The 15,833-nt window shown below is 41.5% G+C and overlaps 1 long non-coding RNA gene across 1 annotated transcript; it reads right to left on the bottom strand.

Moving 5' to 3' along the window:
• Positions 1–1,484: 1,484 nt before the first annotated feature.
• LOC112401367 (uncharacterized) lies at positions 1,485–15,742 on the bottom strand. Its single transcript, XR_003003572.1, has 3 exons — positions 15,473–15,742; positions 8,925–8,979; positions 1,485–1,805 (listed from the first exon to the last, which is right to left on the bottom strand). It is a non-coding gene; the product is annotated as an uncharacterized LOC112401367 (long non-coding RNA).
• Positions 15,743–15,833: the final 91 nt, after the last annotated feature.

Raw genomic sequence — 15,833 nt, 5'->3', positions numbered from 1 at the left:
AGGATCCCCATTTTACAAATTAAGGGACTGAGATTCAGACCTCTTTGTTAAGTGATTTATCCAAGGCCCACTGCCCTGAGTTTTTTCTATTATACAACTCTCCTTCCCCTCTAGCCAGTTTTGTTTATAGTCAGCCCTCCTTATCTGCAGGTTGGGTACCTATGGATTCAATCAACCATAGAACGAAAATATTTGGGAAAAAAATTCCAGAAAGTTCCAAAAAGCAAAACTTGAATTTGCACTGGCAACTGTTTACATAGTATTTACATGTATTTACAATGCTATATTTATATAGCATTTACATTTATATAAATGTATATATTTATATAGCATTTACATTGTATTAGGTATTACAAATAATCTAGAAATGATTTAAAGTACACAGGAGGATGTGTGTAGGTTTTATGCAAATACGGCACTGGTTTGTATAAGGAACTTGAGCATCCACGGATCTTTTGGGGGCATTGGGAAGTGTCCTGGAACCAAGCCCCTGAGGATACTGAGGAATGACTGTATTTTGAGATAATATAGAACGAATTCCCTTATATCTTTTAGGATTCAATTGCAAGAAACACAAAACAAAACTTTGGCTAAATAAACAAAGAATTTATTAGTAGTTTATTGGCTGGCTCATAATTTAGAAAGCGGAAGTACAGCCTTGAGAAGGCCTTGAACCAGAAAAGTCCAGATCTTAGTCATAGGAGCTTGTGTGCTACCTTTTTAGGCAATTGCCAGCAGATGATCAGGTCCGACCCCCTGTGGTACCTGTGTGCCTCATCTCAACAGTGAAGTTCCCTTGTAGGAGTTTGCTTGGCTTCTTAGTGAGATGTGCCCATCCCTCTGGTGGGGGGTGGGATCCCACAGTTAGCAAGCCACCAGAATGAAGAAGATCAGAGGAATACTTTAAGGAATGAATGCTGAGCAGAAAAAAACAAAAGCTGTACATTATATCCTATAACAGGACCTCTTCATAAGATATTTCCATGTAAAATTTTTCACAAGTAGACAACAGTGGGAGAGGTAACGTGTTTTACAAAGGCCTACAGGTGGCCAAACATTTAGAAATGTCATATAGGAACTTCCCTGGTGGTCCAGTGGGTAAGACTCCGTGCTCCCAGGCCCAGGTTCGACCCCTGGTTGGGGAACTAGATCCTGCATGCATGCCACAACTAAGAGCTCACATGTCACAATTAAAAGATCCTGTGTGGGGAGATCAGCTCGGTGCTTTGTGACCACCTAGAGGGGTGGGATAGGGAGGGTGGGAGGGAGGGAGATGCAAGAGGGAAGAGATATGGGAACATATGTATATGGATAACTGATTCACTTTGTTATAAAGCAGAGACTAACACACCATTGTAAAGCAATTATACTGTAATAAAGATGTTAAAAAAATAAAAAAGATCCTGTGTGCTACAACTAAGACCCAGCACAGCAAAAATAAATAAATAAATATTTAAATATTTTTTAAAAATAGAAATGTCATATAGCAAAATCAAAGGAAACTAGCTGAAATGAAAATACCCATTCAGCTCTCTTTCTCTCTTCCTTTTCCGGTGAGGATGATAAACTTCTGTGCTCTAAATCCAAACATTTTAATTGCAAGGTCAGATATATGATGGCTGATTTATTAAAGTTCATGTGAAATTCGGAATGATGATCTAATATTTCTTCCAGACATACCCTCATTCATCGAACGTCTCTGGCTGCCCACCCCCTCTAGTGTACCTTTTCTGCGATGTGGGTCCTGAAGCAAAAACGACTTTATCCCGGTTTGAGCTCGAGTCTTGAAACCACACCCCTCCTGCCTTTATTAAAACACAAATGATCCATTTTCATTACGGAAAAACTTAAAATAGAGATTGAGAAAACAATGCATGTTACTTTCCACTATCTACAGATAGAGATGTTTGAGGTTTTCTTTTAAAAAAAAATAAATTTATTTATTTATTTTTGGCTGTGTTGGGTCTTTGTTGCTGTGCGCAGGCTTTCTCTAGTTGCAGTGAGCGGGGGCTACTCTTGGTTGTGGTGCATGGGCCTGTGGGCTCCAGTAATTGCGGCTCGTGAGCTCTAGAGCACAGGCTCAGCGGCCATGGCTCACGGGCTTAGCTGCTCTGCGGCATGTGGGATCTTCCTGGACCAGGGCTCGAACCCGTGTCCCCTGCATTGGCAGGCAGATTCTTAACCACTGCACCACCAGGGAAGTCCCACAACTGAAACTTAACTAATTCTAACACATTTTAAAATATCATGGACAATGTTTCTGGAGAATTTTATTTATTTATTTATTTAGCTGTGTCGGGTCTTAGCTGCAGCATGTGGGATTAGTTGATGTGGCACGCAAACTCTTAGTTGTGGCAGAATTATTTCTAGACACAATTATTTCTTAAGTTTTTGACTTTTAAAGAGAAGTTTTACTTCTGGTGAATGTAAAAAATATGGAAAAACACAGAATTTACTTTTAGGTCCTTATGTGTATATAGATTAAACATTTGTAAAAATTTAGTATTGTCTATGAATGTATATCTTAAGGTTTAAAAAATATGAAGTGAGTAATATTTTACCATACCAAACACTCCTTTCTGTGATAGATAAAACAACTGATAAAAGCTTTTAAAATTTTTTTCCACATTACTAGTGCTACTAGTGAAAAAACCCAAACTGGCCAAAATACTTAAAAATAAACACCTCTAGGGCTTCCCTGGTGGCGCAGTGGTTGAGAGTCCGCCTGCCGATGCAGGGGACGCGGGTTCGTGCCCCGGTCTGGGAGGATCCCACATGCCGCAGAGCGGCTGGGCCTGTGAGCCATGGCCGCTGGGCCTGCGGGTCCGGAGCCTGTGCTCCGCAGCGGGAGAGGCCGCAACAGTGAGAGGCCCGCGTAACGCAAAAAAAAATAAATACCTCTAAATCATTTTTCATTAGAATGCTAATCAGAAAAATACTAAATCAAGATTCAGTTTATGTGGTGTCTAAAGCAAAAAAGAAAATAGTAATTACACTTTTTTTTAATGAATAAGAGTGGCAAGATAGCCTCTTTCTAAAAAAAGCAGGTACATCCTAAGAGCACTTAAATTTTTTGTGAGAAGCACTTTGTATAGCACCAGTTCAAGTTCAAGACGGCTCTGGAGTTGTCAACAGATCCTTTTCTTGTACTTGCTATGGGTAAATTTGCTATAAAGATTTTTTTTTTTGCACCATCTGGTTTTTAGCAATCTTTTGAGAATTTGGAAAATTTGAATCAACTCCAGACATTGTTAAGAGTTGCTTCAAATTTCCAAGTATTACCAGCATTTGTAAATCTTCTCCATTTTAGGTATTATACACCTTTCCATTCATTACATGTTGAACCAGGATTATTTTTGTGACAAAACATTTATGCCCTGTCTCTGCATTTTAAAAATTCTAACTGTTGGGAGTTCCCTGTGGTCTAGTGGTTAGGATTCAGCGCTTTCCCTGCCACGGCCTGGGTTCAATCCCTGGCTGGGGAACTGAGATCCTGCAAGGTACATGTCATGGCCAAACAAACAAACAAACAGAAAAACTAACTATTCTGTTTCTTTTCCATTTTCTTCAGTGAAGTTTCATGAATCCATTTAAAAATAGATGTCGTGAAGGGCTTTTTTTGGGAGGTATAATTGACACATATTACTTTCAGGTGTACAACATAATGATTTGTATTTTTATATAGTGCTAAATGATCACCCCAGTAAGTCTGTTTAGTATCCATATGAAGGGCTTTTTATCATTGATAAATCCTCAAAGTGAATTTTTTTTTTTCCTTTTTGGCTGTGCTGCGCAGCTTGCAGGATCTCAATTCCCCGACCAGGGACTGAACCCGGGCAACAGCAGTGAAAGCCTGAAATCCTAACCACTAGGCATCCGGGGAACTCCCTCAAAGTGAATTTTAATCCCAATAATTTTTACATGAAGATATTTATTGCATTTAGAAAGTGGGGTTGTTTTTAACTTATATCTCTGATTTTCTTCTTTTTTAAAAAAATTAATTATTTTATTTTTGGCTGCGTTGGGTCTTCGTTGCTGCACGAGGGCTTTCTCTAGTCGCAGCGAGTGGGCGCTGCTCTTTGTTGCGGTGCACGGGCTTCTCATTGCGGTGGCTTCTCTTGTTGCGGAGCACGGGCTCTAGGCACGCAGGCTTCAGTAGTTGTGGCACTTGGGGTTAGTTGCTCCGTGGCATATGGGATCTTCCTGCACCAGGAATCAAACCCACGTCCCCTGCATTGGCAGGCAGATTCTTAACCACTGCGACACCAGGGAAGTCCCTTCATTCTGTTTTCGACAACTTTTTTCAAAGTACTTGCCACTTCTCCCATTCTCCCTCAAAGCCAAATTTGCCTTAATGTGGGCTAGAGGTCACAGAAATCCCTGCTCCCACCATCTAAGAGCTTTAAGGCTTGAAGGTATATGAATCAGTATGGTAAGAAAATAGCCCATTGTAATAAAGTTCCAGGGAAATTTGATTCCAAAGAAGCAAATATAGACTAGAAGTCTTAGAGTCTAAAGAACATCTAAGAGTTTTGAAATTCCTCACTGCTCCATTTCACCAGGCCAACTGCAGAAAAAGCACAGAAGCCCCATCCTGTGAAGGATCAGGATTCTAACTTGTATTGATAGTTAGCTAGATTTAATTTAATCACAGGTTATTTAATCAGGCTGCTATTGGTGAAATATTTTGTGGTTTCCTTCTTTTTCCCTGCCATTAAAATCGTAACCCAATTGTCACCTAGAGGCTTCAGTGCACTTAGAGAATTGGGTAAACCTGGCTTTGATATCCAGGGTCTGGGGTAATTCAAAGACTACTCTACTCTTCTAGTGGTTTAATTCCTCTTAGGTTCCTGCCCCAGGTCACACCTGGTTATGAAGTTGCATTCCCCTTTCATGTGCCCACCAGAAATCCTGTCACACCAAGTGGCTCATGATTTTACTGAAGATTTATGGGCTGCTGTAAAGGGTGGTCACATTGTAGAGACATGACCACTCTCTCTCTCTGTGGCAATCAATGACTTCTCTGATTTCCTCTCAGATCCAGTTCCTTCTGCCCTTCCAAACTCCCACAGTCTCTACACATTACCTTGTGAAGCTCTCTGGAAAGTGAAGTATAGTAAATGCCCTCCCCTATATATATAATGTTTATTTCAAAGCCCACCCAGGACTATCTGGATTCCTCAGTGCTCTAGGATTCTGGGACAACATCTTCTTCCACTGCATCAACACTGTGAGACATGTTGTGGGGTGCCTTTCCAGCTCATGATGACAGTCTTCTGAGACTGGGATTAGTGACCCTGTATTCTCAGGTATACCTGACTGAACCAGCTTGACTGATCCAAGCTGGACCATTACCTGGGAATTTTATAATAGAACTGAAGGTCTTCAGTTTTCATCTCTGCATAGGGCTGGACTTGAAACATGTACATTCGGAGCTGACAGGCAGCCAGTACATGAAGAGAGAGAAACTGGGTCTACAGAGAAAGAAGTATATTAAGATACCTTTAGCTTCAAATAATAGAAATCTGGAATCAAAAGGTTTTATACTTGCCTGAGTGTGTCTGTAAGGTTCTCTGTTGACTGTCCCTGTTTCTCTAGTCTATGCTGATGGGTCTCTGTGCTAATACCCACTGTGTGGCACATGTCCAGGATAGATGTCCTTGGAGGACCCCTCTGGGCCTCCTACTCCATAGTTCCCCGATGAGGGGATCCCAGCTCCAGCTTGACCATTCCTTCTCAACTGCTGCCTCCTGTTGCAAGGGTCTCTCCCAGCCAGCAGCTTCTTGGGTAGGGTCTGGTGAAACAGTCCAAGTTCAGCCACCTCTTCTAACATGCAGTAGATCCAGGGGGAATACTTATTTCCTTGTCACACCATATTACTTTCCTCTCTTGGTCCCTTCATATAGCTTGCTGTCTTCAGTTTTCTTTTCTTTTGTTCATATTTGCCCCTCCTTTGTTCAAAGGGGGAAACTGGCTAGCATGCTGCCTCAGCAAATGGCCAACTAAGGCATGGAATGGAGGTCCCCCCTCCCTATATACCTCTCTCCAGTCTTTACAAGAGCCTCCCTTCTCATTTGTTTTCCCTGGAGAGAGAGCACCTTCTGCCCCTCTCCTGCTGGGAAGAGAAAATCCCTTCTCATCATGAAGTAATTCTGCACTCCCCGCAAAGCAAATCACCAAGTGCCCTTCACTCCTCCTCACTTCTACAGAGACCTGGAAGGGTGGGGTGGCTGGAGTAGGGAGGAGGCTGGTAATGTCTAGTCTGTTTCTGCTTAGTCTCTTGGGGAGTTGCCTGGCTCCAATTACTGGCAATTTTCTTAAGGGTGTAGGTTAGTTTTCACTTCTTTGTTCTCACCTGTGGGCCCTAATCACCAATTCTGGGACAACTGGGAAAAATCTCACACAATATCCTATTAGAGCAACAACAGTAATGACCACCTCTAATATTTCTTGAGCATATGCTCTGTGTCAGGTAATGTACATTTTATAATAACTGTCTTATTTATGTGTCACATCAATCTTATGAGGTAGGTCCTATTATTTCCCCCATTTTGTAGGTGAGGAAACTGAGGCTTGTGGACTATAAGCCACTTGGAACTGGTATTCAAGCCCAGGCTGTAGGGTTAAGTAGTCTACTATACTCCCTCTCTTGTATACACAGGGGAAGCATGCTTGCCCATCATTTTGTAAGGATATATTCCTTGAAGTAGAACTCTTGTCACAGAGTATGCACACTTTTCCCAAAATGCTCTCTAGAACGACAGAAGCAGATCATATTTTCCCTGATACCTTTGCCAGTAAGGTGTATTGCAGTTTGTTTTATATCATATAATATTGTTTTTCCAATATGCTATAAAGAATAGAATTTCACTGTTGTTTTAATTAACATTTTAAAAAATCCCAGGTGAAGTTGAACATTTTATGTTTATTTGTCATTTGTACTTATTCTTTCTTTTAAACCATTTTATTTTATTTTTTTGGCTGCACCATGTGGCTTGTGGGACCTTACTTCTTATTATTTAGTGAACTTTGTTTTCTAATCTTTGGTCCATTTTTTACAATTGACTTACGACAAGTATGTATATATAAAGAATATTTGATGTCACATACCTTTTTTTTTAAAAAAAATATTTGACTGCACTGAATCTTAGCTGTGGCACGTGGGATCTTTAATGTGGCATGCAGGATCTTTTAGTTGTGGCATGCAGGCTCATAGTTGCAGCATGCGGGATTCTTAGTTGCAGCATGCATGTGGGATCTAGTTCCCCGACCAGGGATTGAACCTGGGCCCCCTGCATTGGGAGCGCAGAGTCTTACCCACTGGACCACCAGGGAAGTCCCTGATGTCACATATCTGAAGGATATTTCTTCCCAAGTTGTTGTTAAAGAATAAAATTTTTTATTGTGGGAAAGTATACAAAACATAAAATTCATCATTTTAACCATTTTTAGGTATACAATTGAATGGCATTAAGTATATTCACAATGTCAGGCAATCATTACCACTATCCATTTCCAGAACATTTTTTATCATCCCTAATAGAAACTGTGTACCTAGGAATTCCCTGGCAGTCCAATGATTAGGACTCGGTGCTTTCACTGCCGAGGGCGCAGGTTCAATCCCTGATCAGGGAATTAAGAGCCAGCAAGCCGGGACTTCCCCGGTGGCACAGTGCTTAAGAATCCACCTGCCAATGCAGGGGACACGGGTCCGAACCCTGGTCTGGGAAGATCCCACATGCTGTGGAGCAACTAAGCCTGTGCTCTAGAGTCTGTGCTCTAGAGCCCGTGAGCCACAACTGCTGAGCCCACATGCTACAACTACTGAAGCCCACGTGCCTAGAGCCCGTGCTTGCAACAAGAGAAGCCACCGCAATGAGAAGCCTGGGCACCACAAGGAAGAGTAGCCCCCGCTCACCACAACTAGAGAAAGCCCCCGCGCAGCAATGAAGACCCAACACAGCCAAAAATAAATAAATAAATTCATTAAAAAAAAAAAAGATCAAGCAAGCCTCACCGGCACGGCCGAAAACAAGCAAACAAAAACAACAGAGGGCTTCCCTGGTGGCACAGTAGTTGAGAGTCTGCCTGCTGATGTGGGGGACGCGGGTTCGGGCCCCGGTCCAGGAGGATCCCATATGCTGCAGAGCAACTGGGCCCCTGAGCCACAACTGCTGAGCCTGTGCGTCTGGAGCCTGTGCTCCACAACAAGGGAGTCCGTGATAGTGACAGGCCCGTGCACCGTGATGAGGAGTGGCCCCCACTTGCCACAGCTGGGGAGAGCCCTCGCGTAGAAACGAAGACCCAACACAACGAAAATAAATTAATTAATTAAAAAACTCCTACCCCCAACATCTTCTAAAAAAAAAAGAAAACAACAGAAAAACACTACCCCCCCAAAAAAAAAACCCCAAACTGTGTACCCATTAAAAAATAACTCTGATTCACCCTTTCCCACAGCCTATGGTAACCTCCATTCTATGTTCTATGAATTTGCTTATTCTAGGTACCTCATATATGAGGAAGTCATACATTTGTCCTTTTGTGCCTGACTTATTTCAATTAGGATAATGCTCTCAAGGTTTATTCATATTGTACCATATATCAGAATTTCATCCCTTTTTTATAGTTGAATAGTATTCCATCGCATGTGTATACCACATTTTGTTTATCCATTCATCTGCTGGTGCACACTTAGCTTGTTTCCACACTTCGGCTATTGTGAATAATGCTGCTGTAAACATTGGTGTATGTGTATCTGTTTGAGTCTTTGTTTACAATTCTTTTAGGTTTATACCTAGGAATGGAATTGCTGGATCGTATGGTAATTCTATGTTTAACTTTTTCAGGACAAAGTATATAACTTTTAAAAAGTTAAAAACATACAAATATATATAGTGAGGCTATGTCAGTGATTTACCTACCTCAGTGAGGAGACCAGCAGGAGAGTAAAGATCATTCAATGGAGAACTCAAGATCCTGAAGTGAAAGAAAGAATGCTGAAATTAGATTGCTAAGTTAAATACAAAACCTGTTATTGTTCTACAGGGCAATGAAAGCATAATCTTTGGGAGTATCTTTTCTACCAGATAGAAATCATTTGCATCTCTCCCAAACAAATACCATTTGTGATATCAATCTTCTACAATCTTTTACAAGTTAACTAAGTTAGCTAATTTTACAGAGTCTGGCGGTAATCTTTTTGAACTTTGTATTTATTGCTTTTCATTTTGTTTACGGTCTTTTCTGCATTCATTTTTCTATCTTTGCTTTTACTGTTTTTGTCTTTTGTTGTTGTCCTTACAAAAGATCATTATGTGTGTGTGTGGTTGAATAAATATATATAATGTATATATTCACCTTTATTTTCTGGTAATCATATGTTTTTATTTTTGAAACTTAATTTGTAAACCTTTAAGTATTTGACTTATCAGGAATATATTCTTGCATACGGTTTGAGGTAGGGATCTAAAATTTTTTTCCCAAATGGTTACCTAATATCCCAACACCACCTCTCCCTCACTAGTGTGAAATGCCAAGTATCATATATACTGGATTCTTATACTTGGATATGTTTCTGGAATTTTATTTCTGTTTGTCCTTGTCTTTTCTGGTACCAGTATCACAGCTGTAATTATTACTGCTTCATTACACTGTGTTGCCTCTTATAGAGGGAACAGAATGTCTCTGCTACCAGCAACCATGCCTTTGGTCAAAGGGAGCTACTTCTCACAGAGGCAGGGCAAGTGCCCAGCCTTGCTTCACAAGCACCAGCAACTCTCAAATATTTCAGTGCTTTAGGAAATTCCACTGAAAATTCTAGAGAAAGGCACCCACCTAAGGGATCTGAAAGTAAAGGCTGAGTGCTATGTGTGTGTGATTGAGAGGTGGGGGGCAGGGGGTGGAGTGAGGAGCTCATTCATGAACTTCCTCTCAACCACGTAGTTTTACTTTCTGTTTGTTTACATGGAGATGCCAGATTGTCACTGTGTCCTCTCTGCTTTAGAAGGGGATTTTACTTTTAGAGAAGAAGCCCTAAGGAAGAACATAAGAAAGAAGCCCTAATGGAGGCATTTTCGTCCCTCTACTGACACTCTAAATGACTGGAAGAGATCTTTTAGTGTGATGGGGCCTTCTTGGGGCCCTGGATCTCATCTCATTTAGGGGTAAGATGACATGCGAAAGACGAATATACTACGCTTTCCTGACTTCTCAAAACAAGTGCTAGTACTATTGGAATAAAAAAAGATATCCCAAGCTCTGTTCACTGGCACAAACTACTGAATCAAGTAAGGATATTCAGCTGGGATCTTTTCATTGCTCCTTTCAAAAATAACTCTTGCCTTCAGTGGAAATGGCACAAAATATGGCCATATTTAATAGACTAAATAGTATTCTTAAAGGGCCAGTCATCCATTTCTGAAGAATGACTTACTAACCTCATTTCTACTCTTTGCTGAGTGCCTTATTCTTTCAAAGCATTTCAAGAATACATAAAGTTCTTATCATGCTTTTTGTTTCACAGTATCTCCATAGTGGAAGTTTCTTCTCGCTACCTTTTTCAGGCTTGTCTTTGCCTTGTCTGGAAGAGAAACTGATGCTTCCAGTGAACTCAAGTCATCCCCTCTGTTGTTTCAGCCTGCTGTAGCTGTTGCTGCTGCCTTTGGCCATGGGGATGGATTCCTGTGTCACTGCCAGGAAAACATGTTAGTCACTCTCCTCTGAGTTAGAGCTTGCACTGCTGGCGTTCAAGTGTCAAACTGTAATCGTCTGTGATATATTTAGATTTTGAACTCACTTTGCATTTGAACGTTAACTACATGTCCACAAGAAAATAAATGGTCCTCCTGTGGTTGTGACGCCATGCCTGGGCAGAGTGCCACATGAAATTTTTCATAGTAACACTGATTCTTTATCAAATTACACATATTCATACCCCAGATTCCTCTTTAATCAGGAAACCTGAAAAGTGAATTATTATCGGAGGCCACAGGGCCTTTTAAAATCATTGTCCTTGAGTCTTAGAGCAAGAAGCAAAGAGCATTCTGTCCTGAGACAAAGAAGCTGTATTTAGCTGAAGGGAAACCAGCACAGGATACACTGAGTCCTGATGAATTTGACACTTTAAACAAAAGATGGTAAAAGAGTTTTGTAATTTGCAGACATGATATGGCAGGATAGCTCCTTGGGGGGGGTCCCTCTGTACTCAGGAACAGGACAAGCCAGAGCAAAACCCAGCTGAGCAGGTGAGAGTCTGAGCAGGTGAGAGTCACGTTTCTGGTCTCAGCAGACCAGACCAAGAGGCTGGACTTTGGGGGTGGAGTTGGAATGTCAGCTGCTATAGAGGTGCAAGAAGGCTGAGTCTGGGGCTGGTTGAGGAGAGGGTGGAGCTTATAGGTAAGGAGGCTATGAATCAGGTCAGGAAAATTATCAGTGATCAAGAGACCTAGACGAAGGGGTTAAAATTTCCTGATGGTATCAGTCTGTGTGGCCTGGAGAAATCTTTGCAAAGTTCACCCAGCATTTTAAGATTATAAAGAGGGAAAGGTTTGGGATACTGATGATACTGCAGGATGTATGTATAAGTGTAATCAGCCCGAATAAAGGCAAAAGAGTGAGGCTTTGGGAAAGGACCTCAGAATGAGATCATAGTGCTACCATGTAAGCAGACGGTATAATAGTGTGAGGAAGGACACTAGGATTTCAGCGAATTTGGGGTTAGGAGTGAACTGTAATGGTAGTTTCTATATCAGAAGAGTGTTAAGATTAGAAAAATACTTGAGGGAAAAAACCAGGAGACTAAATTGTGCCCTACTACTCCTTATATTTTTGCTTGTTATACTTGTGCTTATAATTAAACAACGTTTAAACAGGTTTTCTTTAGACTTCTCAGAGTCTTTAAAATGACATTATTAACCTATTCATATCTCATAGAACACAGTTTGGGAAAGGCTGGTTTAACCTAATAAAAAAGGCACAACCAAATTCAACCATCATATATACATAACAAAAACACTGAAAGTAAGGAAAGTATTCCAAAAGGTCTACAATGAATGACTAGTTGAATTAATTTCTCTTATTCTTTTGTTTCCCATATTTACTCTATGGAGCCTTTACAAGGAACATGAGCTTAAAGAAAACAGTGGTGTAGTTGTAGGAGGCCACTTTGAAATCGGAGTTTTAAAGGTTATATAACCTTGGACAAGCTCTTTAACCTCATCAGGTCTGTTTTTTCATCTTCAAAATTGGAAAATAACACCCACCTAATGGGTATGCTGTGAGGATTAAGTGGATTATGATATCCAAATCACTCAGCACAATGTCTGGCACATACTGTAGGAGCTAGAGATGAAGTAATTACCATTATTATTGAGTTGTTAAGAGTTTTAGAGTTTAGGAAGGAGCGCTGGTTCAGCTAAGGGCATTGGTCCACTCACTGTGATATCAGGGAAGCCAGAAAACACCATTACCTGAGTTTGTAGCTTACTTGTGAAGCAAATGATTCCAGAACCTGCTCCAGAATATAGAACAGGATTCCACTGGACACCTGGCAGGGAAGACTATGAATTCCCAACTGACTGAGAAACTTTTGTCTCGTGGTAGGCAGGCTATGAACACTGTGTACTGAAAACAAACAGACAAAAACTTTGCTAATTGCTTAGAACTAAATTTGATCATTGTATCAGAGAAAGGCATTTAACAACTTCCTTCTAAAATACTCAAGATGCTCTGCTAAATGAAAAGAACTTGTGCTACACCCATGGTGCCTTTAACATTAAATATTCTGGCAACTTTACTGCTTCACAATCGATTCTTGGAAACTTGCTCCTTTAGATTCTTTGGAATTCTTAAATAACCTTTCCTGACTTCATTTATTTAAATATCCCAGAATAGCCTCTTGAGCTATAAGTTTGATGATCAAAGACACTAATTTTAGCAGGAAGAGTGCTCTCTGTAACTGATGTTATGCTTCATTTTGAGAAGGACAAATTGTTCAAAAGATTGATAGAACCAATGGTATTTTAAACTGAAAGCAGTGCCAAGGCAAATAAGGCAGGTAGGTATGAAGTTGGAACACAAAAAGATAGGGATGTTTTTTGCCAGTTTAGCTAAAGGCTGGGGAGGCCTCCCACAAGATGGAAGGCAGGGACAGAGTCCACAACCCAGACATAGTGATCTTCTAGGTAGTTTAGGCACTTCAGCCTAGGTCAGGCTTGTTACCCAAAAACTAGGTTCCCGTCTTGGTGGGTGTTGAGCCAAAAGACACAACCAAGCCAAAGATAGGAAGAATGAAGGATTTATTACTTGAAGTTAGAAAGGAGAACACCGGGGATCTTTCCCAAAGCAGTGTCTCCCTGAACAGCAAAACTGGGGAAGTTTTAAGCCAAGAGTACGTGCATATCCATGAAAGGCCTTGTGTGGTATATGCATATTCACGAAGGGGCTTGAGCTGAGGAGATTTTTAACATTGAACTGGGACAAAGCTTTAGGTGATTAAAGCCACAAGTGTCAGAAAAGATCAACCTCATTCCATCCTCCATCAGGGTGGGGGCCTTAGTTCCTGCAGAACTTGAAGATGTGTATCATATTATGTACATCCCTTGAGGAGGAACTAGGACTCTGTTTTATTGCTGAACTACTGTTTCTTGACTGCTTTTCCTTTGTTCCTGCATTCCCTCACTTCCCTTACGATCATTAATTATTGAGACCTGTTCAACAACAAGCATTGTGGCCAGGCTTAGATCAAAAAATGGATTCGGCCAAATATGGCTTTTCTTACGTCAAGAAAGCCATGCCTGGTTCTTTTTCTCTGTGGACCCCCTACCCTATCTTTTTACAGACTGGCTTGTTTGCCCAGTGCTTAATAACCCAGAGTAGACAGAGGGAGACAGGACTCTGTCATAGGTAAAGCCAGTAACATCTCTGGTGTTATTGATATCCTGCTAGGTGGGAGAAAAATAGGAGATAGAGGAAGGAAGGTCAAGTACAATTTTTCTTTACTTTTAAAATTGTGGTAAAATATACATAAGGAAACTTACCATTTTAACCATTTTAAAGTGTACAAATCAGTGGCATTATGTACATTCACATTGTTGTACAACCAGCACCACTATCCAACTCTAGAACTTTTTCATCATCCCAGACTGAAACTCTGTACCCATTAAACAGTAACTCTCCAATCCCTCCTACCAGCCAGCCTCTAGTGACCACTATTCTATTTTCTGTTTCTATGAATTTGCCTATTCTAGGCGCCTTGTGTAAATGTAATTAGTCAATATTTGTTTTTTTTGTGTCTAGCTTCTTTGACTTAGCATGATGTTTTCAAGGTTCATCCATGTTGCATCGTGTTAGAATTTTGTTCCTTTTTAGGCTGCATAATATCCCATCATAGGTATATACCACATCTTGAAAACACATTCATGCATCAGCGGACATTTGGGTTGTTTCCACCTTTTGGCTATTGTGAATAATGCTGTGAATACGGGTGTACAAGCAACTGTTTGTCCTTGTTCTCTTTTTCAAAGGCTTTTTCTTCCTGCTTACACACCTCCTATTACAGCCTCAGGGAGCACTCAGTGCTTGTTTTTGAAGACAAAAACAGGTTTGATTTAGCCAAAATGTGAGAACCGTGTAGTGATTAGCAAGTTTAAAGGCACCCAACTTGGGCTTTGGGCATTGCTCCTGGAGACTGAGGTGCCTTCTTAGGCAGCAGGTGTGAAATAAAATTCATATTTTATGGCAAGACTAGAAAAATTTAAACAAAAAATTTTCTCTGCCCTTTCGCCTCCGCTCCCCCACTATGTGTGAACAAACTTGCCACCAGGTACTGGGACCCCATTTACCTGTCTAGCTACTCTTGTACTGGATTCAGGTTTTGTGGGGTTGAAGCTTACACAATGCTTAAGTATTTACAAAGTAAATACTTAGAATAAGGCATCACATCAAATTACTGACATGGAAATTCAGATTCCCTGTCTTCTGAGATATCTTTAAGCGATTTATCAGAAATGCTCATTACAAAGAGTTGCTTCCCGATTGACAGCTGGCTTCCGCTCCACAACTGGAAGCCTCCGTAACTCTCAGCAACTCCTTGCTCTCCCAGGTGCCCATGCAAGTGAGGGGTCCTGATGATTCGCTAGCTTCATTTCATCCTGCCACTTACCAGGTGGTCTGAACGTACCTAGGAGCATGTCATCTATCTCAGTGTCTCTTGCATCCAGCTCAAGACATGTGCTTAGAATGGGTTGGGGATTGAAAGGCTTAAGTGCCGTAGGTTCCTCAGTCTGACCTAAGGACAGGAGTGGTTTAGAAAACGGTGCGACGAGGCTGAACGAAAAAAACAAGGCGGTGGACTTGAGGGTGGAGTCCTCCCCTCCGCCGCAGAGGGCGCTGTCTTTGACTTTGACAGCGTCTTAGCTAAGACTGCCGAAGGCCGCGTTCCAACGGCGGCCTTCTCTACCCACCAACCTACCTCAAGTAGAGCAGATGAGAGACGCCTCTGGACTTTTAAGATTAGTTTGTGCTCCCATTTCCCAACACTAGGTGTGGCGTAGGAGGTGCCACAACCAGAACTTCCTTTGAAATAAAGAAAAAAGCGGAAGTAGGACAAAAGCGCTTCCTCAGTATTTTGCCTCAAACCGGCTGTCCTACTTTCTTCTGGAAGGGGAGGTGCTCCACTGCTCTTTGCTGCCGCACTTAGCGCGGCGGCGGGGTCCGTGTACATGCTCAATGGCCAACTCCGCCTCCCAACTGTCTTTCGCCGGCCCTTCCCAGGTTCTTGGGCCTGGGAGTGACGTACGCTTGTACGTACCTGGGGGGCGGGGCCTCAGGAA

The sequence above is a fragment of the Neophocaena asiaeorientalis genome, unplaced genomic scaffold (genome assembly GCF_003031525.2).
Source record: "Neophocaena asiaeorientalis asiaeorientalis breed wild unplaced genomic scaffold, Neophocaena_asiaeorientalis_V1.1 scaffold599, whole genome shotgun sequence".
Taxonomy (NCBI): Eukaryota; Metazoa; Chordata; class Mammalia; order Artiodactyla; family Phocoenidae; genus Neophocaena; species Neophocaena asiaeorientalis.
This window is presented reverse-complemented; position numbering and strand designations above follow the sequence as displayed.